Here is a 21,055-nt window from a genome sequence, read left to right on the forward strand (position 1 = left end):
TAGGGCCAAAATGGAGGAAGCCCAAGCACTTGGTCGCGTTGGGAACTGGAGAACCGCGGGTGGAAAAATGAAAGGTGCTAAAACTATAAAGGCGGGACCCGTGCTCTGGAAACTAACAGTATTGATCAGGGCGCCCTCAAATGGTAAGTGGTTTTGGACGAGAGTGGAGCGATTCCATTCATCGATTAACACGTGGCAGGCGGAGGTGAGAGAAAACTACCGTTGATTGCACGCTATCGGTTGAGCAAGTCAACTGTGCCAAATGTGCGTATGGTGTTGGATCTGGGGGACCCAGATCGGACAACTGAGATCGCACCCGATGGAGGAAGCGGAATCAACGAGGGAATACGCCATGGTTTGTAAAGATTTGGAATCCGTTTGACCACCACGGTGGAGAAAGACTTCATCCACGACGTAACTGAAGAAACGAACCGACGAAGCAGGCTGGCACGAGTTAGAGGAGGACATCTGGCCACTCCTTGAGCACTGATGATGATGCCGAACAAGGAACTCCAAGCGCAGATGCAGAATGCGAATCGACAGAGGAAGAGGAGGAACCGAAAAGTCTTGGAAACGAATGGCCTAAAAGCCATGAACAGAGACAGAATACAAGGTCAATCAGTCACTCAGTCATCGAAAGGGATAGAGAACCCATGAGAGACAGAGAGAGACAAGAATCCTCAGAGGAGGAAAAAACATAGAGAAAGAAGACAGTGAAGCAAAAGCAGAAGAGGACAAAGGGCTGAGCAGACCAGAGGCAGCGTCAAGCACCAGAGGCTTGAGAGATCCGAGCCATCCCATAGAGGATCTGTCCAGACTGAGCACCACATTAAGCTCTTTCCACTGTAGACGAGAAGGTCACAGAGCTGGTAGGAAGAAGAAGTCTGTGTACTTAAGTGGCTTGGGGAATCCAAGAACCACCCTGCCAAGAATATCTGTTTCAGGTGACTCATATTGAGCTCCTGCATTGTAATTCTTTGCTTAAAGACATAATAAAACAAGGCCACCACTGAGAGCTGGACTGGAGACATAGCCTTGGGGAATAGGGTGAAGTCCTTATTAAATTGCTTGTGTCTTTGTGTTTGCTTACTATATTTCTCTACTGTCTTTTTATTTAAATGTCTGTGTATTGGCAATCTGATCGATTCGTTGCTCAAATAACACAGAACACACACCAGCACATGAGTCTGTAATACCTTTGTTTAATAAATCTTTAACTGATGTCACTCATAGGGTGAATATCAGATCAATGACTCCACTGGTGTAGTAATTCAGAACCTTGGTGATTGTTGTTTCAATTATTTTCAGTGTTTTTAATTCTAATTTTAGTACTCCCTGTTAGGTTCCTATACCAATAGGTTTCATTTTTCATGATTGACAGTGGAAGTGCCAAATATGTTCATCCTTGCATGTTGCAGAGGTTCCATATTTTGTGAAGAGAAAAAGAAAGTTAAAAAAGGTAAAGAGGGTATGCCCTAAAAGAATAATCAAAGGGCAAAAAGAGTAAATTGGTCTGGAAAAATAATAAAAATGAACCCCAAACCAAAGACGAGGAATGTGGCCAGCCAAAATGCCACTGCTATCTTATCTGTAGGTTCACAATGTGCAGATACTGCTGCTTATCACACTTGATGGATGGTCCAACAGTTCAATCTGGATCATTCCATGTTTAAATTGCTTATTGCAGAATAGAGAAAGAATATCTGTCGAAACAGCTCAAGCTTGGCAAATGAGTAGCTAGATAGAGAAAGTAAATGAGCCCAACTGCTTAATCTGGGGCCTTGGAAGAGATAAGGGTAGATTTAGATAGGAGGGCAGTCAAAAGAAAAGAGGACAATCAGGGTTTGCTAGTCTAAGTGCACCTAATCAAACGAAGAAAAAATGCTAGGTGTATTAGGCTGGGTAGGTAGCTTGAGGATGTAGAATCAAGGTCATGAACAGTTTTTGTCTTGTCAAAGAAAGATTTATCTCATAAAAGACATTGGTATCAAGGCAGTTTTTTGATGGCATAACAATGGAAGCATGTCTAATTTCCCCTTCATTCCCCACAAATCTTTTACTAACATCCCCTCAAGGACCTTGGGATCTGCCCAATAAGTCCTTCTTTCACTTCATTTTTGAGAAATACTAAGTCAAGTTTTGACTTTCCTTAATGAAAAGAAGCCACATTTCTTGTGTAAAAATCCTCACTTCACACTCCATTCCTTTCCTATGTCTAAGTTTCACTTAATAAACTTAGCATCTCTCCTTAAAGTTTCACTCTACAAAGCCATATTAACACTCTGACTTATTGTATAGCTCCCTAAGTGTCAGGCGGAAAGAGTCGATAGTGCAGACACAACCAACCTCCCTAGGAGCCTAAGACTCTCTAGTGACAAACAAGACAAATAAGAGCAATCCTTCTCTAAACATGCATTTACTATATAAGAAATCAAGTGTTTAGATCCTACCTGTAGTCCAACGCTGTTGTAGCAGTCCAGCCTCGCTGATCCGGATGAGCTCCTCCACTTCGAAACCTGCATTCACTAACAATCAAACGATTAAATAGCACTTGATAATCTCATAAAATAAAACATATTTAACACATAGACCAAGGAGTACATGAAACAACTCATAAATAACAAGTTATTGAGAAGAATGGACTCATTTGCGTTAATAGGAAACAAAAGGAACAATTACAACCTGAGCCTTGGTGTTGTGCAAGTCCCTCCCAGGGTCCATCAAGATTTCTCCTTTACTTTGACAAAGCTCACCCACTTCCAAATAGAACAAGCAAAGATGGCAATCTCTCCTCACAAGCTTCTAAATGGGAGTCCTAATTCCAGCAGCATCTACCCTTAGAAATGTTTAGCTTCCAACCTCCCCTCCTTCTGGCCTAATGCCTGTATTTATAGTGCTCAAGAGGAAGTTAATCAGGTCCACCATCAATGGGATAATCCCCTCTTTGGATGGGATAGCTCCCTTATTGATGGGATAAGTTCTTCTTTGGTAGGGGTACATGAACCATCTGGAGGCGCTCAATACACGTCGAACAACCCTCTAGAATGCTCTAGAAATGACCAAAAGTAACTTTTTAAAGATGAAACTTGCGCATTTTGACCTTTACAGGGGTACGCACCTGCCCCTTTACATACAGAGCGTACAAGTACGCAGCTTTTGTGAACATTAGGTGCGTATCCGCAGGTAAGGTTGAGAGAACCTGCGTACCCAGAGATAAATACATTTATAAAGACTTTCTCTCTTTTTGGAGTTTGACATGGAGAGCAGAGGCATAAGACTTGCCCAGGAGGATAGCATGACTGTTGATAGAGCCATACTAACTGTAAATAGCCATGGTGACATTTTTTAGTGTAACAGATTGCCCCCTAAAGTGCGAAGCCTGTAGTAGATTAGGGTTTTGTATTATCTAGGAAGGGTGAAGCGCTTTATCATTTCAAGGATTATCTCGTGGAGAACCTGGTCAGAACCTGCAATTTTCAACACAAAATACATGTATAAGATTATATCATCGCTGAGGTAGGCATTCCCATACTCAGATCAAAACTTTAACTAACAGACTAACTACTCTGATACAGGAATGATCTTGCAGTACATCATAATCATAGACTTTTGTAGACACAGTATGGGCGCAGCCATCTTTTATGATTAGTCTACTTAGATAATGAATACAAAACTCCTCGCAGCCTGGATGGTGGAAACTAGATCCAGGGTCTTCATTTCTACTTCCCGAATTGGTACGATTCTAGCCATGCGAATAAATGAGTTGATGTCGAACATGGTAGAAACCACTTGATTACCAGTCGATGATGTAAACTGTTAACAAGTGTGAGAGAGACCACCAGTAATGTCAATGGTTCTCAAAGTACCCAGTACAATCCATGAGATGTGAATGAATGAGTTGATGTCGAACATTCACGGAATCCTTCGATCGAAAGTCAATGATGTAAACTGACGTCAAAGGCGAGAAAACTGCCATTGATGCATGCAGACTTCAAGGTACTAATGATTTCTAAGTCATCTCTCTAGATAATGTGCTGAAGTCGATAGAAAGCGACCCGTTGCAGGCAAGCCCACAACACGAAATCATTGTTCAAGTTGAAGAAATGTTGCTGTAAGGACTGACTCAGGGATGGTCAAATGGATGACAAGTATTTTGCAGATGAAAGTTTTGCTTGCAGACCTCTTGAACACATAACGACACGACAGATGGCTTGGTGATGAATGACTCAAAGCTAATCCCAGGAATCCAGCTGAAGACTTTCAATGTGGTTTGATCAACTGTGAGGTAAAGGATTTCCCAACCCAGGTGAATGAAAAGTGTCGTGTCCAAGAGTGGTAATAAAGTTTCTTCTGAGACAAAAGATAACAAATAGGCTCATTCTTCTCTCTTTTCCCCCACCATTTCTGGCAAGTACCTCTTTATTTTTAACAAGCTTGAGGAGGATAACATATGCTTGATTATAAGCTCATCCTTCGGATGAGTCCAACCTAGTTTTGATTCGAACCCTAAGAAGGAGTGGTTCGTTCCTGTTTGTAATTGAACAGGTCCTTTACTGTGAAATTTTAACGAGCCCAGTATAGGAGAAACTCGGCGTTTTTCAATTTTAGAGAGTCTGAAAAACTTAAGAAGACTCCAGGTTGAACTTTTTCATAAATTTGTGTCCCCCAAGCCCGAAAAAGTATAAAATAATACTTGGGAGAACCGCTTGATCTTGCGACCAAGGAGTACTTTCATGATTAGTGTCTCTGACCTGAAAAGTAAAAAGCGATCAAGGACACGTCATTTTATTTCCGTATCGAGTTTGAAACGACAAAAACCCGGCAATCTTTTCCTGATTTTACGGTCAGAAAAGAGCTATAAGGGGAACGTCTTTAGGTTCCGTTTTAACAAGTGTAAAAGAAACGCTCGGCAATCTTTTCATGTTTTAGGAGTCAGAAAAGAGCTTAAAAGATGACTCTGACGTGAAAAATGATAATTTACCCTAAAGTCCCTTTGTCCTGCACAGAAACAACACATTACTCATACCTGTTTAAGATGGGCAAAAATACATCGAAAATGTCCTTTCATGGTGAAAAATAAACAAACTTAGCATTCATTCATCCAAAAAACCTATAAAAAGACTTTTTACCATGTCATTTTTACCATTTTACTGTTGAGGTTGAGAAAAGGGCTTTTGACAAGAAACTTCCCGTGGAGATTGCAGAGAATCCGACCGTCAGAATCGAACGCCGTTTCACCAGGTATTCTACAACACCCCTCTCTTGTTTTCCATCCATTTAGAATTCATTTTTAAGCTTTTATTTGATTTTTTGGGGGTCTTGGGGTTTCAAGATGCACACTTCGGGGTACGCAGGTCATGCACTGCTGACCTGCGTACCCCGATATTTTTCCAATGGGAAAATTACGGGGTGTACGCATCCGGCCTTAAGGGAAGCTGCGTCTGGACGCTCTGTCCCTAAAGGCCGTGGTGCGTACCCCGCAAAACACAAATTGAAACCCTTATACCTCCAAAATAGACCAAAATTTTTAAATTTTATGGATCCTAACTGATGTTTTATGATGTGCAGGGAGCACACCATGCTTGATTGGCGTGAAAGGGAGCATGAGGACGTTGATTTGGCCGCGATAGGTCATCAACCTTCCATTGATGCATTAAAAGCATGTGGACTGTACAAATACTGGGCCATACCTGGCATGAGGGGCCAAGTGCCTTTTCTTGAGTGGCTGGTTGAAAGGTGGAACATTCAGGAGCAATGTTTCTACATCGGAGAGCACCAGCTCGAGATAGAGCCCTCCGACATATATTTTCTCACTGGCTTGCCTAACAGGGGCGAGAAACTTTCTCTATTCGGGACTAGGCCGGGTGGCCAATCCCTTGCTAGTCTCCGGCTAGAGTGCTGCAACAACCAAAACCATGAGAAGGGGATAGAAATCAAGTACATATCCCGTCCTGAACTTATGGTGATAGCCTTTACTGTTACCAGACTTTGCGGCGCGATCACTTTGCACCAAGCCACCGGGTCCCAAATGCGGATGGCTATAGACTGCTTCCACGGCACCATTTTCAACTGGTGCGATGCTGTGTTGGCTAATTTGAAAGGCCAACTAACCAGGGAAAAGAGAGGACAACTGAAGACCTTTGGATATGGGCCTTTAGTTGTGAGCTTTGCCCTAGAGAGAGTTCCAATGCTGGTCCCCCAGCATCTTACAGTTCCAGTTGGGGCGCCTCGGGAGCCTAAGTTGACGAGATGGGTTGCGGTAATGGCCCGGCATCCTGATGAGGGCGCAGCAGTTGTTCGATTTCCTGATGGTTACTTTCACTGGCTAGAGAGCCAGGTCTTTGCTATTCAGGACTTTCCTTATGCCGGAATGGATTTTCGGAATGATCCGGACATGGTTCTTCCACAGGGAGAACAGTGGGACGACAGAGGTATTTCATTTTTCACGAGTTTTCAAATTATGTATATATTTTTTTTGTTTTTATATATCGCCTCAAAACTGACAGCAAAAATTTTCAAAATGCAGATGTAGGTCCACGGCGTCCAGCCAACCTCCGGGCTTTTGAGAGGAGAGTACCAGCTGTACCAGCACCAGCCCCACAGGATGCGGCCGCAGAGATCTTAGCCAAGCTGGAACAGGATCTAGAGCGTCTGACGGCGGATATACCAGAGACCACCATAGATGATATTCCCATTCGACTTCAGCGCTATGTGGTCGCAGTCCCAGGACCTTTTAGGAGGTTCTTGTGTAGGGTAGCGCGGGCAGTGGTCTCGTATAGAGAGCACCACCAGTGATTGGCTAGTCACTTTTGTAGACACACATGACATTTTTGGTTTTTTGTACTTATCATTTTTGCCGATCATAAGGTGTTTTTCAACCTATGATCGAAGACGATGTATATTTTTTGACACACTCCTATCTATATATATATCATTATTACCGGCTCATTTTGTTTAACATATGTGATGAAATGTTTTTAAATTTACTTGCATGATTATCGTAAATGTCTGTCCAACATTCGAGAAGCAATTGCATCTGCTAATGTATTTAAAGACCTTGGAATATGCTGATATTCAATGTAATCAAATTCACGTTCCAAGAGACGCACTCTCAAAAACAACCTTAATAACACAGGATTTCTAATGGCATATACTCTATTAAGCTGTAATACAACGAGTTCAGAATCTAACCTCACTATCAAACGTCGAATTCCAAATGAAATAGATTCAGACAATAATTCAACCACTGCACTGTATTCTGCAATGTTGTTCGTCGTTTGACCGAGGCTCACCCCATGCATAGAAACTAACTCGTCAGAGGGCGAATAGATAACCCAAGCTGCGGAAGAGATATTCCGTGTACTACGACAAGCACCATCAGCAAATCCAATGTACGTTTGGAGAGGCGTCGACATCTGCAATATCAAGAGTAAAACCAAGATAAGCCAGAATAACGACGAAAAACACACTTTCTAAGCTAAGCACACTATCTAAACTAACAAACATACTAGCTAGAAAGAAAACCTAACCTAACTAAAATTCTCCATACCCATCATTTAAGCATAATACCTCTTAAGGTAAAGTCCATTTCTGGGTTTACCCAAAGAGTCCCCATCAAAATCTACCAGCTCATAGGCCCCTTTTGCTAGCTTTCGCTTTACAATGTAGGGTCCATGCCACATAGGAACGAATTTTCCAGCACCTAGCTTATCGTTAGCTTGATCATATAATAGCACTAGGTCTCCCTCCGAAAAACTTCGAGGGGTCACATTTCTATCATACTGAGCTTTCATTCGCTTCGCGTGAGTCTCGATTGCCAATGCAGCGTCACGTCGAGTCTCATCTATTTGAGCTAAGTATAATAAACGTTTCTCCTCTTCGGAAGTAGCTGGGAGTAATTCGACAGCCATTTGAAGTGATGGGATTTCGCATTCAATGGGTAACACAGCTTCCAAGCCATAAACTAGCTGGAAAGGAGTGAACCCTGTTGAAGTTTTCACTGAAGTTCGGTATGCCCATAGCGCTGAAAATAACATGTTGTGCCAATTCGACCGATGAATACCAATGATTCGTCGGATCATGATAACCAGAACTTTGTTGATAGACTCAACCAAACCGTTGGCTTGCGGATAATAAGGAGTAGAGCTATCGTGGCGCAAACCAAGCTGGCTTGTAAGCTCAGTCATCATGATGTTTCGAAAATGGCTCCCATGGTCAGTGATGATTGCTTGTGGGACACCAAACCTAGTTATAATGTGATTGAATACGAAAACTGCAGCTGTTTTGCCGCTTGCGTCGAATGTAGGCATCGCCTCGGCCCATTTAGTAAAATAATCAACCGCGAGGATGATATACGCATGCCCCCCGGCCGAGTGAGGGTTACAAGTAATAAAATCGATACCCCATTTGGCAAAGGACCAACGGCAATTATAGGGTGGAGAGGAGCAGGTGGTGCGCGCATCTTGCGATCAAACACTTGACAGTTGTGGCATTTCGGACCGCAATGATACAATCTTTAAACATGGACGGCCAGAAATAGCCAGCGCGCAACACCTTCTGAGCTGTGGCATACCCAGACATATGACCGCCACATGCTCCAGAGTGACAATCATTCAAAACCCTCTCAGCCTCTTCGTGAGTTAAACAACGTCGAAAAACTAAGTCTGCCCCCCGGCGATAAAGTGTATCTCCAATAATCTTGTATTGCTGGGATTGAAACCGAATTTTTCGACGTTCCGACTTTGAAGCTTCAGGCCGAAAGGTTTGGGTTTGGAGATAGATGATTATATCCCCGTACCACGGATCTAAAGTACTGATAAGAAACAAAGATTCGTCCGCAATGGACTCCTCTGCCACAGTTTCTGTGTCAGCATGCGGGAAATCACACATCAATTCCGCAAAAACTAAGGATTTCTTAGACTTGGACTTCTCAAACTCCAAGTCGAACTCTTGCAGGATAACGATCCATTTAGAGTACTTGCCCCCTAGCAGTTGTTTTGTCAAAATATAAATCATAGGGTTGCAATCCGAAATAACTGTAGTTTTACGGAGAAGAATGTAGTGACGAAAACGCTGGACAGCTTGAACGGCTGCCAGGGCCAATTTCTCCACATGCGAATATTTTAGCTCAGTGGGGTTTAATGTCCTACTAAGATAATATATCACATGTTCCGCTCCGAATTCATCTTCTTGAACTAACACCATTCCAATGGTGGAATGCGAAGCTGCGAGGTATAAGAAGTAGTCCTGGTTGTAGTTGGGAGGATGCAACAACGGTGCATGGGTCAACGCGTGCTTAAGTGCATCAAAAGATTGTTGGGCAATCTCGTCCCAAAAGAATTGAGCGTTCTGTTTCAACAACCGTGTAAAACCTTTAGTGACCTCGGCGTAGTTTGGAATGAATCGGCGTAAAAAGTTTGCTTTCCCTTGCAAACTTTGGAGTTGGCGCAAACTCGAAGGAGGAGGCAATTTGATGATAGCTTCGACCTTCGAGGGATCGACGCGAATGCCGGCTTTTGAAACAACAAATCCCAGCAATCGACCCGTCTCTATACAGAATACACACTTGTGGGGATTCAACCGAATTCGATAATGCCTACACCTCATAAAGATTGCTCGTAAGTGGACAAGGTGATCAGCTCGATGTAAAGAATGAGCAGGCAAATCATCGAGGTACGGTTGCACAATGTGCTTGATGTCATGAAATGCGTAAGACATCGCCCGTTGAAAAGTGGCCCCGGCATTCTTAAGCCCAAAAGGTAATTTGCAATAAGCAAATGTCCCCCATGGACAAATGAATGCCGTTTTTGGTTGGTCGGCAGGTAGAATATTGATTTGATTATAGCCCGAAAAACCATCCATGAAGGAAAACATTTCACTTCCGGCACAATCATCAATAATTTGATCGATATAAGGCGTAGGATAGTTGTCTTTTGGACAAGCTCGATTTATATCCCTATAGTCGATACAGATTCTTATTGTTCCTTGTTTCTTGTTAACCGAACAATATTCGATACCCAATCCGTTAACGGGATTGGATAAATGAAACCTGCTTTCAACAGCTTCTCGACTTCTGCTTTAATCGCAGCCGCTTTCCGAGGGTGAATCTGACGCAACCGTTGCCGGACGGGTTTAGCGTCCGGGTAGGTCTTTATTTCATGAACAACAATGGCAGGGTCGATTCCTGGCATTTCCTCGTAAGACCAGGCAAACACATCGCGGAATTCTTGGAATAGGGCCTTGTAAGTTTGGATTTCATCTTCTGTACATGAGGCACCTATATGAATGTTTTCCTCAATTCCGGGCTTCACTGAAATGTCAATGGGAATAGTGCGAGAAATATTCCCTAAATTCAACTCTGAATCAGAATGTTTCGTTGGATTCTGAGCGTCTTTGACATATTCAGCGGTAAAGATAGATGAAAAATCATTTTCAAAAGCATCATCCTTAGGTAAAAACGAAGATCTGTGATGGAGATCTTCCCATGGTAGATCGTCTACACTTAGGATTTCGCGAAGTTGCTCGTCAGATGACACGACTTCGGGAAACGCTATCCGTTCTAAGGTTGATGTGAAAAGTGATTCTTCACTGACCACATTCATTTGGTCGATTTGGGTTGAACGCGAGTCGGTAAAAGACATGACGGCTTCATAAGCAATTTCATATGGACTCAAAGGCATAGCATCACCGAATGAGTCTATCTCAGATTCAGATGGGACAATCCAAGGATCATCATAAATAATGTTGTCTGATGTAATCATATGAATTGATGCAAATGAAGGGTCTGCGTTGATTGGAGGGAAAGGAAAAGTTCCCAGTAAACCGGAATCTTTAACTAAACCTACGCCAACGTCCCTATAAGGGATTGTCGTCTTACCGACATGCTGGATACTCTCTGAAGAGGCTGGGTCGGATGAAAAGTATGTCAGCTGATCAATCGTCACGATCTTACCGTTATGTGGAAACTTTATTACTCTGAAGACCGATGAAACGACCGCTGTCATAGCATATGACCAACTTCGACCCAAAAGAAGGTTGTAGTCTAGAGGGGCATCAACCACTTCCACATCCAGACTAACGGTTTTACCTTCTACCCCTATAGGCAATTCCTGTAGAATACCAAACGGACGGAACCCACGGCCATCAAAGGCCTTAAGGATGGTCGGGGATTGGTTCAGCGAAGGAGAACCAAGCGATCTCCAACATTGAATCGACATAATACACGTAGAAGCTCCCTCATCAATCACAGTCCGATGAATAGGCCTGTTTTTGACTATCACTGGAATTTGGAAAGCCATTTGATGGGGAAGGCGCGGTGTACTATTTTCTAGATCGAAGATTATCAGATTCGGGTCCTGAACATCAACAGCTCCGATAGCCGACAAAAGTAATTTTCGTTGTGCTGGGCATGATTGCAGCACTTCTAAAGCCGACATTGCTGAGGGTGAAACAGCTAAGTCCTCAACAATGTTGTAATTCTGGGCCGCTCTCGCATGTGGATTGAAAGCAGACCTTCGAAGTACACCCTTGGCGGGCGGTTTGATTACTAAGTCCGGGTTAGGTTTTTCGATCTGTAGTGGATCGGAACCAGGAGCTGAGGTTGATGGATTAGAATGAGAAGATTCTGCTTCCTTACCATCAACAGGATTCTTACTACCATAATCTTGCGATCGAGTCGCAATCCTCACATGAGACATCATCAAAATGGGTTCTTCACTGGCAGTCGAGGAAGAACCTATCATCTTACTCTCCTGCTTTGGAAATGGATCTTTTAACACAGCAGGAGTGGGAGAACCTTTGACTATTTTCACAACCTCGGCCCGATGAGGGCAATCTCTTGTAAAATGATCCTCTTCACAAATAAGACAAGGATATCGAGGTTTGCGCTTTTCGTCATTGGTTTCGACTTTTCCGTTTTCTCCTTCGGAGCCTTGTCTGCTTTAGCCTTCTTCTTTCCTTTCTTCTTTCCACCGTTTTTTGATTTGGCCGTAGATGACTCTACAGCGTGAATATCGGCGGAAAGTTCAGGAGAAGACTCTCCTGTCGGGGAATCAGGCAAGGTGATTATAGGAGTAGTAGAAGTCTTGGAAGATTTCTTCTTGCTCTTTGTGTTCACGATACCAATCATACCATCAGCGGCATGAGATCCCGAAGGAGCAGCAGCGATTTGATTCGATTTTGGAAGATCTGGAATCTTCTCGTGTAACGTACCCGACTGAGTATAAACTAAGTCAAGGTACTGCGCCTGAGCAATGACTTGCTCCTCAGTAACTACTCCGGCCTTAGCTACATCTTCAGTAATCTTCGGTAATAATGATTTAACAAACCATTCAGCTAAGATTTGGTCCAGAATAAAAACTTTCACTAATCTCCACTCATGAATGTGATCAGAAATATACGTGGACGTCGATTGTTTTAGTGAAGTTAATAACTCCGTGCCGTTATCGTATCTGACCGGCAACTGAAAGTGAGTTAAGAACGAGGTAGCTAACTGGCTAAAATTGTAAAAAGAGGCCCGTGGTAACTCAATGTACCACTTGGCCGCGAGACCAATGAGTGTACGCTGGAAAAGACGTAAGCGGATCGAATCATCCGAGATAGAATTTGAAGCACACCAGAGGTGGTAAGTCATCACATGATTGGACGGATCCTCTCCAGACTTACCTTCGAACTTGGGTATATCACTGGGCAACTTATTTGGCATTGGCGGCCAGAACGGAAGATATTGAATTGGATCGTTCGTTAGGCGCGTCAAGTCTGGTAAATCCAAAGTTGCGATAAACGGTAATTGCCGGTTAGGATCTCTAAAACTCTGGGTCACAAGACCAGTCCCAGGAGGAGGATATCCAGGATAACTAGGAACAGGAGTCGCATTAGGGATATTATATCCTCCTGGAAAACCAGGATTAACCGGACCGTACTGGGGTTGTTGAGGTTGTTGATAAGTGTACCCAGGATACGGTTGATACTGGTAAACCGGCTGTTGGACAGCTTGCCCATGTTGGTACTGTCCCTGGTACGGTTGTTGAACAAATTGAGGTTGAGTAGTGACAACCGTACTTATACCAGGCTGACCTATAGGCATCTGGACCGTGGTTTGAATCGTAGATCCAGACAACGGTAAAGATGTCTGAGGAGTGGTTGCAGAGACAGTAGAAACCGGAGCTGTCGATACTCCAGAAGTAAGTGCGGCAGATGTAGCGGTAGTTGCAGCAGCCGTTTGAGATGGAGTACTAGGTGCAATTGGCGGCTGAGTAACTACCGAAGTTACAGAAGTTTGAACATTTGACTGGACAGGTTGCGGTTGCTGGGGTGGACCAGAAACTACGGGTTGTCCAGCTTGAGGTACCAACTGTATACTTGGCTGCAACACCTGTTGACCCTGTGATGGATCCCACACTAACATTCCGGGGTATTGACCCGTAACAGGTTGAGGATACTGAGATCCATAACCGGATTGAGGATAGGATTGATAATTGAAAGGTACAGTTCCCATACCTTGAACATATGACTGACCTTGAGGTGGTTGATAACCTTGACTCGAGTATTGACCTTGAGGTTGATAACCTTGGGGTAAATACTGATACTGGGGTTGACCTTGACCTTGAGGTTGATACCCTTGAGGTTGATACCCTTGGGGTTGATACCCTTGAGGTAAATATTGATACTGAGGTTGACCTTGGGGTACATATTGAGGCTGGGGTTGACCTTGAGGCATGTATTGCACCATAGGTACATACTGACCTTGAGGTTGCCCCCCAGACACAATTTGTGTACCTTGAGGTTGCCCCCAGGCGTTAATTGAGGCTGCCCCCCAGGCGGTAATTGGCCACCTTGAGGTTGAGAAACGGGAACTGAACCTGACATCATGTAAATGTCTCCTACACCCAATGGTTTATTACCATTGTTTCCAGCTAATAACCCATGATCAACGGGTTGAGGAGATGCCCCGCAAAGGTACCAGAAAGTGATTGATACCCAGTGGGAACAGAAGGACCGCCGTGTAAGAAAGATTCAGGAGTTTGAGTAAACACGGACGACTGACCAGACATATTTACAGGAGTATAAATACCTCCAGGTGGAAAAGGAGTACGAGGTGTAGAAAAACCTATCCCCGAGTTGTCTAAATAATTGGTTAACGAAAGGTACCAAGTAGTACTTCTAGGAGGACTGTAAAAGATAGATTCACGCTCCCTGAGCTCAATAGTAAGTTGATCTTCAAGGTTAGAGACGCCTATTTCTTCCTCTGGAGCAAGTTCTTCAATAGCAATCAAACCAGTAGGAAGATTTTCGGTGATAACTCGTTCTACTCTTGGTGAATCTGGAACACTAGAAGTCGGAGTAACAGGTTCAGATATTTCAGGTTCTTCGCCTGTATCACTAGTAGACGAAAAACTACCAACAAGCTCAGAAACTGTAACAGCTTCGGGATTATAACCTGTCTCTAGACTTTGGTAATCTGGATGGACTACCAAGGAAGATTCTCCTTCTTCAGGTGAACCTACTCTACTGCCACTAGGAGGAGTTACAAGGACCTTCAAACCTTCGTACTGACCCGGGACGTCTTCAGGAGATCCACCCCGTGATCTACGGAGTTTCCTCAACAAATAAGTTCCGGTAACAATCTCAGGTGACTTGCCCCGAAGTCTACGGGACTGTCTCGGTAATTCCGCCACAGCTAAAAACTTTTAACTACTACACACGAAAACAAAGTAAAATCTCAAATCAAACCACCTAAAGTCTCTAAAGAACCAAACAAATTTGAATCACACGCCTAAAGAATCTAGGGCGTCAAACCAAGCACAAACAGTAGCCTTCCAGACCGAAAACGCTAGTTGGAGATGAAACCCAACATCGCCGGATTCAGTACAGAAGTGGCGGGTGGAACAGTTACCCCGGCAACCTGCTTAATGAATAGACCGGCACAAGTTCCTCCACTTTAACCGTCTCGAGTGAAGTGAACCCCCCAAAATCCAAGTGAGTCTAGCCGACGTCTGCTCCAGGTACAGTGGGATCTTCCCTCCACCGTCACCTCGGTAGAATCCTAAAGATAATGGTCACTAAGGTTACCAACCGCAACAAATGCACCTGGGGGAACAGTCTACACTCCGACAGCACGCAAGGGCAGAGTATCAAGCTCAATCCCCTTGCCGGTTCCTTGACAATAATCCAAGGTTTACCGACAAGTGACCCCTGGCTCCTCGACAATGGTTAATCCGAGGTTTACCGTTTGTAATACGTGCGTGTCTGGCGTCGTTCCCAACGAGGGAGGATTGATCCCCTCACTGGTTCGGACACGAGCTCGTGCTTCTCCTTTAAGAGGAGCTTTCCCAGAGTACAAATGAGACAATTGGATTTATTCTATCACAAGATAAGCTACTTGTTTGGTTTTGTTGTCTTGGAGAGTTAATTACTCTCCTACTCCAAGACACTAGCCTGATCTAAATTGGTGTTTCAGAGCCCTAGTAAATAAAAGTTACTAAGTTGATTTTACTTTAAGCGTTAATTTTATGGTTTTTCTTAAAGACAAAAGGTAGCGGAAATGAAACCAATGGTGTGTAGACTCGACTCAAACCACTACAAAGATGCACCTAAGATGATTTACGCTACTTTTCTCTTTCAATGAAATTCCTAACTAAGAGAGTTGGAAAATGCAAATTTTATAGAAAACAACTTTCTTAGTAAAGACAATCAAAGAAACAATTCTCTTTATCTTTCCAAGCATACAAACATGACCACTCCTTACGTGCACGAAAAATTCTTTTTCTTTCAAAATACCTCAAAGCTACTTGAAACAAAACTTTTCAAAGGAGATGTTTTTGTATTTTCTCTTATTTAATAAAGCATATAAATCTATTTTAACGAAAATCAATCTCAAAAGCTATAAAATCTATGAAAAATTGACTCACAAGCAAATCAAAAAGAAATTTACTCTAAAGCAAAACTAACGAGGCAAAAGCCTACAAAGATGATTCTAGGTTGTTTTACTTGACCACAATCAAGCCAAGGACCAGCTAATGCAGAATCAAAAGACCAGTCAAAACAAAACTCAAATCTTTTTGTTCTTTTTGTAAAATGGAATTCAATACTCAATCAACAAGCACTTCGAAATTTTCCAAAGAGACCACTCAAAGGTAAGTTGCTCTCACAGGTAGACTTTATGACAGGTCCGACTTCTAAGAAGGCTGACAAAACCAGAGAGATCTAAGGCTTGACAACTTCTACCGCCAAAGTCACTACAGGACCTACTCAAAAATCAAACCCTAGGGCTTAAACTTCTATGAAATCCACTAAAACACTCAATGCTATCGAAACAAGTTCAGGTGAAGATCTTTGACAAGAGACTAATGGATCTGGGCAGTAAAAACTAAGAAAAAGCAAAATCTAAGAGGCAAAATGCAAAAAATGGAAATTTCTTAATTTTTAGCAGGGTACGCAGGCAACCTGTTAAGACAGGTGCGGGCCCGCTCTGTGCACACAGCAACAGTGCGTACAGGTACGCACTGTGCAATACTCAGAGGGTGCGTACCACTGAAAAAGCCAAGAAAAACTAAATTCAATCTAACCCTAAGCTAACCCACCCAAATACAAAGTCACAGAGCCAAAAACCAGAAAATAAATGACTTTTCTCAGATCAAAGTTGCATACAAAGGAAAAGACTTTCACATCAATGGATTCCCCAGTGGAGTCGCCATTTTGTCAGGCGGAAAGAGTCGATAGTGCGGACACAACCAACCTCCCTAGGAGCCTAAGACTCTCTAGTGACAAACAAGACAAACAAGAGCAATCCTTCTCTAAACATGCATTTACTATATAAGAAATCAAGTGTTTAGATCCTACCTGTAGTCCAACGCTGTTGTAGCAGTCCAGCCTCGCTGATCCGGATGAGCTCCTCCTTCACTTCGAAACCTGCATTCACTAACAATCAAACGATTAAATAGCACTTGATAATCTCATAAAATAAAACATATTTAACACATAGACCAAGGAGTACATGAAACAACTCATAAATAACAAGTTATTGAGAAGAATGGACTCATTTGCATTAATAGGAAACAAAAGGAACAATTACAACCTGAGCCTTGGTGTTGTGCAAGTCCCTCCCAGGGTCCATCAAGAGTTCTCCTTTACTTTGACAAAGCTCACCCACTTCCAAATAGAACAAGCAAAGATGGCAATCTCTCCTCACAAGCTTCTAAATGGGAGTCCTAATTCCAGCAGCATCTACCCTTAGAAATGTTTAGCTTCCAACCTCCCCTCCTTCTGGCCCAATGCCTGTATTTATAGTGCTCAAGAGGAAGTTAATCAGGTCCACCATCAATGGGATAATCCCCTCTTTGGATGGGATAGCTCCCTTATTGATGGGATAAGTTCCTCTTTGGTAGGGGTACATGAACCATCTGGAGGCGCTCAATACACGTCGAACAACCCTCTAGAATGCTCTAGAAATGACCACAAGTAACTTTTTAAAGATGAAACTTGCGCATTTTGACCTTTACAGGGGTACGCACCTGCCCCTTTACATACAGAGCGTACAAGTACGCAGCTTTTGTGAACATTAGGTGCGTATCCACAGGTAAGGTTGAGAGAACCTGCGTACCCAGAGATAAATACATTTATAAAGACTTTCTCTCTTTTTGGAGTTTGACATGGAGAGCAGAGGCATAAGACTTGCCCAGGAGGATAACATGACTGTTGATAGAGCCATACTAACTGTAAATAGCCATGGTGACATTTTTTAGTGTAACACTAAGTTACTTTCCCACCCCTATTTCTACAAAAAATCATGTAAAACCCCCCAAAAAATATTAAATATCCTACCCTATAGCACTATAGCTATATAATACAGTTTTGGGAAATATTAGTCCATTTGGGACTAATTTTAACCCTTCCGCAACCTAACCTTGGAATTAATTTAACCTCTGGTTAAATTAATAACCCTCCCGCCCCTTTTCACTCATAACCTACCCTCAAAAACCCTCCGCCTTCATATTGTTTAAGATTTTGTTCAAAATGTTTAATTAAGCGTCAAACTCTCCGCCGGCGCATAACCCTAGACCCACATTTCCAAAGTTTTCAACCCCCTCCCGTCGGCATTTAAATATTATATTAAATGGGTCCTGCTCCAGAGTTGCACGCCACCTCGATCGCCCACGTTCGCCGTCCGATTTCCCGCTCCACAGATCCAAGGGTGGGCGGTCATTTTCAATTCCCGATCCGTCGGAGGTTAGTGTCCGGGGGATGGGCGGTTTTACTGCCGTACCCCCGCCATGCGTCATCCTCTCGGCGTGATCGGAGGCCCCCTCCCCAATACCGCCCAGGGCCAAAGGTGGTGCGGGAGAAAACCACAAACCACCCTCCGCCCCCTGACGTCAGCAACCACGTCACCACTGACGTCATGTCCGCGTCGGCCCGTCGCTGCCCTGTGTCATTGCCACATCATCCGCTCATGTCATCACCCTGCCAGCGTGTCCTCTGCCACGTCATCGTCTGAGTCAGCTGCCCCGTCACCGTGCCGTACCCGCGACCCGCCAAATGATGTCATGCTGATGTCATCCCAAAAAAGCACCAAAAGCGCTAAAGTCCCAAATTTTCATAAAAATACGCGAAATGACCGTTTTCTTTCATTATCATTGGTCAGTTTGGGAGCTCCGTGTTCACTTTTTTGCGTCGTTTTTCTGCCCAAGCTCGAATTTGAGCAACCACACCGCTGCCACTTGCAATTTCACCTCCATTGTTCGCCATTGAACCTGCTCAACCACCCTCGGCTCCATAAAAACTAGGTATTTGCCGAATTTCACCTGTTAACCCCTTTTTCGCCATTTTCTCCATTTAGCTGATTGAACACCTGCAAATACCCAAATCAAAGACACTTTTACATCTAAATTCTGCCAAAATTCACTGATAATTCCCCTTTTCCAAAAGATACCCTGCGACCCACGCCCATTTGCAATTTCACCATTAAAAAATCGGTTTTTAGCTCTTTCGCCGGCAGAATCTTCATACTGCCGTGCATTGACCCCTTGTACTAAATTCCGCTGCAAAATTCTACCTATTTGGCTCAAAAGCATCCCCTTTTCCCTCTGCAAATTGCCCACAGTCCCTTAATCCAGGGAATTCAATAACAAAAGAGAAGTCTGTCTAAACTTTGCAAAATTTGCCTCTTTTGTCATAACTACAGACAGTGAGGGCCAGTCCCATATTGAAACTTAGTCTGCAGCTCCTTTGCAAATCCTCAGAAGCAGTTCTCATCAATCTATTGTTGCCCTAATTCTCATTCCAAGTATAAACACAGAAAAACTTCAAGATGGCCACCCCAACTGCCTTGAACATTACTCCTCTAAATGCACCTCATAAAGAACTTGAAGCATTGCTTCTAGCTGATAAGGACCATCTTATTCAAGATTTGGTTGGGTACAAAAACCACTTGCAGACCTTCTGTCAACTGAGAAACAGTCACCTAAACAACTGTGATATGTATGGGATATGGGAGTCTAATTTGCCCATTTACTTCCTCCCTTCTGTCAATATTTTCCCTGAGATTATTTGCCTCTGCTGTGAAAACTATGAGCCAAATCAAAGAGCAGTCAAGTCTCCATCTGGGAGCATTCTATTCCAAATAACTCCTGATTCAATCAACCAAATGCTTAACTTCAAGCAAACTCAGCTTCTGATGCCTCTTTCAATGAAATATCTGCTTGATGAAGGTCCCAAACTCTCCACCTCAGAGATAGCCAGAATTGCCAAGATATTCATGAGAGCAGATCGCCAGCCTACAGGGCCACCTCCTTTTCTGTATGTGTGCTTCAATGAAGTGGGAAAGTCGCCAGTTGATATGATCTCCTATGTACTAGGTTTCAAAACAAGTGAGCACATTGATGAAACCATTCTGGTCTTATTGTCTGCATATAGTCCAGGACAGCCCCCTGCTATCAAGTATAATTATGCCAAATTCATCTCCAACAAAATACATGACCAGCTAGTGAAACTGGATAGGGAGGGAGTGTTTAAATATTCATCCTATATATATCATTTGTTCATGTATTATCAGCCAGACTACTTCCAATGCCCCATCAAAAAGTTGGATTCAAAGGGTGAAAGAAGGTCTGTTATCTTTTGGTCATCAGTCTTCCATGAGGTTCAAAACTCTCCATATTCCTACTATGAGTTCATTGACTAATTTTTTTATCCAGTCTCTTGTCTCCTAATGAGAAATCCTCCTCCTAGGCTATCCTATGACATGCAGAAAATATTTTAGCTGTCCAAGAACTATAAAATAGGTGATTGGTACTTTTACCAGAATCACACTATCATTAGGATCTATGGCTGTGAGCTCTGTCCCTACAGGCTCCCAAGATATGTACCAATGAGACTCTTTGCCTTGGAGTATTATAGGCAACTCATCAACTCAGACTTAACTCATTTTCATAGTGCCAAGAAGAAGGCTCGCCTCAAATTCAGAGATCAACTAGGCTCCTTTCTCATGAACAAGAAAGAAGGTTGGCAAGATGCTGATCAAATATTGGGGCAAAAGCTCAAGCTGAAAAGGGGTTTCTGGTGGGTTCCTTATGACCCAGATGGATTTATCAGTGCCAGAAAAGTAAAATATAGGCTGATAGCCTATGAGCATTGTAAAATCCCACAAATTGAACAATATGCCAACAAAGATGAGTGGGTGGCAGGGACACTAGTTGAGGAGTTTACCCAAGAAGAAATTATGGAGCAAAATGTCAAAGATTTAGAAAAAAACTCTTGACTTGGATTCTTTTGACCAGGTAACTTTCAAAATGCCACAACAAGTCGGAGAAGGCCCATCTACAGCTGCAGCTTCACAAGCTGCCCAACAACGGTCTACACCAACAACAGGTACAACAAAAGGCAAGGAGCCAATGGATGCAGAACAAGAAAAAATAACAGAACAACCTGCTACTTCAAAGAGCAGGGTCAAGGACAAGCCCCTCCACAGCAGACTGAGGCACTACAAGCGCTAGCATTGCAAACTCCCGCTAATGAAGAAAGAGGTAAGAAGTGGGACCGAGAAGAAACTACACCAGCT

This window comes from Pinus tabuliformis, chromosome 5_1 (assembly GCF_031772625.1).
Source record: "Pinus tabuliformis cultivar Carrire ecotype Pingquan chromosome 5_1, CPIR1, whole genome shotgun sequence".
In the NCBI taxonomy this organism is placed as follows: Eukaryota; Viridiplantae; Streptophyta; class Pinopsida; order Pinales; family Pinaceae; genus Pinus; species Pinus tabuliformis.